Source organism: Brassica oleracea, chromosome C7 (assembly GCF_000695525.1).
Source record: "Brassica oleracea var. oleracea cultivar TO1000 chromosome C7, BOL, whole genome shotgun sequence".
Taxonomy (NCBI): domain Eukaryota; kingdom Viridiplantae; phylum Streptophyta; class Magnoliopsida; order Brassicales; family Brassicaceae; genus Brassica; species Brassica oleracea.
The window spans coordinates 20,333,597-20,336,161 of NC_027754.1; the positions used below are offsets into that span (position 1 = coordinate 20,333,597).

At 42.7% G+C, this 2,565-nt stretch overlaps 1 pseudogene; it reads right to left on the reverse strand.

Annotated features, from left to right (window-relative positions):
• Positions 1–867: 867 nt before the first annotated feature.
• Positions 868–1,652, reverse strand: LOC106302804 (annotated as a pseudogene).
• Positions 1,653–2,565: the final 913 nt, after the last annotated feature.

Genomic DNA, 2,565 nt, shown 5'->3' on the forward strand with positions numbered 1-2,565 from the left:
CATAACCAATCATAATAGCCAAGGTATTCGAGAGCTTATGTGGTTGAGATCTATGACTCAACATGATAATAGAGAAAGATCAATGGACAAGATATTGGTACACATCCGTGTAGAAGATACACCGGATCATAGGTTTACAACCTGAGATTATTAATTCATGGAACCATGCTCGGTATATTGTCCATATACACACGATTTGCAAAGACTCATGCACACATGAGTTTGCAAAGAACCGACAGTGATCTTCGAGTACAATGCAATCCGCATTGCTCAGCACATCTACTTGACTAAGACACACGATGTCAAAGAACATGAGAAAAGGCCGAAGAGGTCGAAGTGGTCCAATTACAGTTCAGTAATAACTTGACCGAGAGGTTCTCATCAGGGGGAGTAGTACGTGTTGTACTCTTTTTCCTTCATCATGGTTTTGTTCCACTGGGTTTTTCCTGGTAAGGTTTTAATGATGCAACGTGAAGCGTATTACAATCATGTATGGTTATGGAATCCAAGGGGGATTGTTATAAATCAAGTGATGAATGTCCATAACCGGCCCGGTCCATAACCAGCCCAACCCCTAGAAGAAAGAGACATAGCCGAAACCCTAGAGAGAGGAGAAAGAGGCGGCCACATGCCTTAGATGAGAGAAAGAGGCGGCCACAAGCTTTAGAGAAAAGGAAACCCTATTTCTTTTTCCTTGTATATGTAATCTTTCCATTTATGTATTTAGTAGTTATCTTAAATTTAGTTGGATTATGATTTGTATTCTTTCCTTTTATCTCTATCTTGTAAACCTTATATAAGGGATGTCTTATTCATTAACGAAAGATATAGAATTCCCATTCTTTTACAGCAAAAAAACAAATATTGTCAGAAAGGATGAATATTTCTGGTAAATTCACATTAGTGAAGAATCCAACTTGCTTGTAGGGAAGCTACAATCTGTGTTTCCCTTCTTCCTTCATTGCTCTGTTCCTCATGTAAAGCTTCTCGTGCGCCGACTTTGTCCTCTTCCTCGACGACGTCGTTTCCTCTTTTCCCTTTGCTGACTTATTCTCCGCCTCCATTTGCTTCTTATCATCCTCACTGGTCAACTTCGCCGCCGCAGAAGAAGACGAAGACTGGGCCTTGTCCCCACCGCTAACGTTACTGTTCAAGAAAACAAACGCGCCTCTTCCGTCGCTGTTTCTTCTCAAGACGAGATCCCTAAACCTCCATAGCTTCGAGAATCCCGTGGAGTTCCGGCAAGTCTCCGGCGACGCTTCGGCAACCGTTCCGTCCGACCACGAGCAGTACGGTCCCAAAGGATCGAGCTTTGAACCCTCCTCCGCGCTCTTACCGTCGCCGTCTCCGTCGCGATCCTCCACAAAGAGTTTTCTAAGACGCGGCCGGACAGTCTCGTTGCTGTCATCGGTCGCTGAAACGCCGTATTTTTCGTAATCGAAGAGGAGGTCGCTGTTGAACAGAGGGTAAGCAGGACGGATGTGATCGTCCTCGAAAGCTTCTTCCGCGGCGATTGGATATCCTTCTGCGTTTACATAAGCAAAAGAGAATTCTTCTTCATCATCATCTTCTCCTTCTTCTGGAAACCTCAACTTCTTGCTGAAATCCTCGGTTAATCGGCCATCATCGATGCCTTTCTCCGGCGGAGAATGTTAATTTATTTCTTCACCAAGACCTAATTTAGATTTGCCTTGATTCAATCCTAACATGTTTCTAAACAAAGTAGAAGCACTAACCTTGATCCATGCTTAGATGCAATCCCACCAATTGATGTTCTCCTCTTTCACCTTTTCCTTTTGGTGATTTTCTTGATGGACAAGAAATCCCAAACCTTCCTTAATCTCTCTTGTTGATAATCAGTATTATTATTATGTGTTTTGAAAGACTTTCGTTTTCTTCCGTGTGCAGAAGACGATGCACGAGGTCTTTTATATTAGTCAAAGGGTTGTGTGTGTTAAGCAACACAACTCTCCACAATTCCAACATAACTCTTTGATATAATAAACGTACCACAATGTATACTCATATATGTTATATACCATTCTTTAATATATATAACATATATGAATTTGGCCTTTGACGTTTTTAGGTAATGGAGCGTATGATCGCTTAGAGTGCTCCATGGCAGTTAAGACTGACATGAGCAAAACGTATGATCGCTTAGAGTGGAGTTTTATAAAGGCAGTAATGATGAGACTAGGCTTTCATGAGAAGTGGGTTACCTGGGTCATGGAATGCATCTCCACGGTTTCATACTCTTTCTTGATCAACGACTCAGTCCTTGGAAGAGTTGTACCTCAGCGGGGGATCCGACAGGGAGATCCTCTGCCCCCCTACATCTTCATCCTCTGTAGTGAAGTTTTGTCAGGATTATGCGCAAAAGCTCAAAGAGATGGCTGTCTGGCGGGTGTTAAAGTGGCAACAAAATGTCCACAAATAAATCACTTACTTTTTGCCGATGACACCATGTTCTTTATCCGATCAGACGAGAGAAGCTGCTCCACGCTGATGAAGATCCTGAACCTGTACGAGGAAGCATCAGGTCAAAAGATCAACCTCGATAAA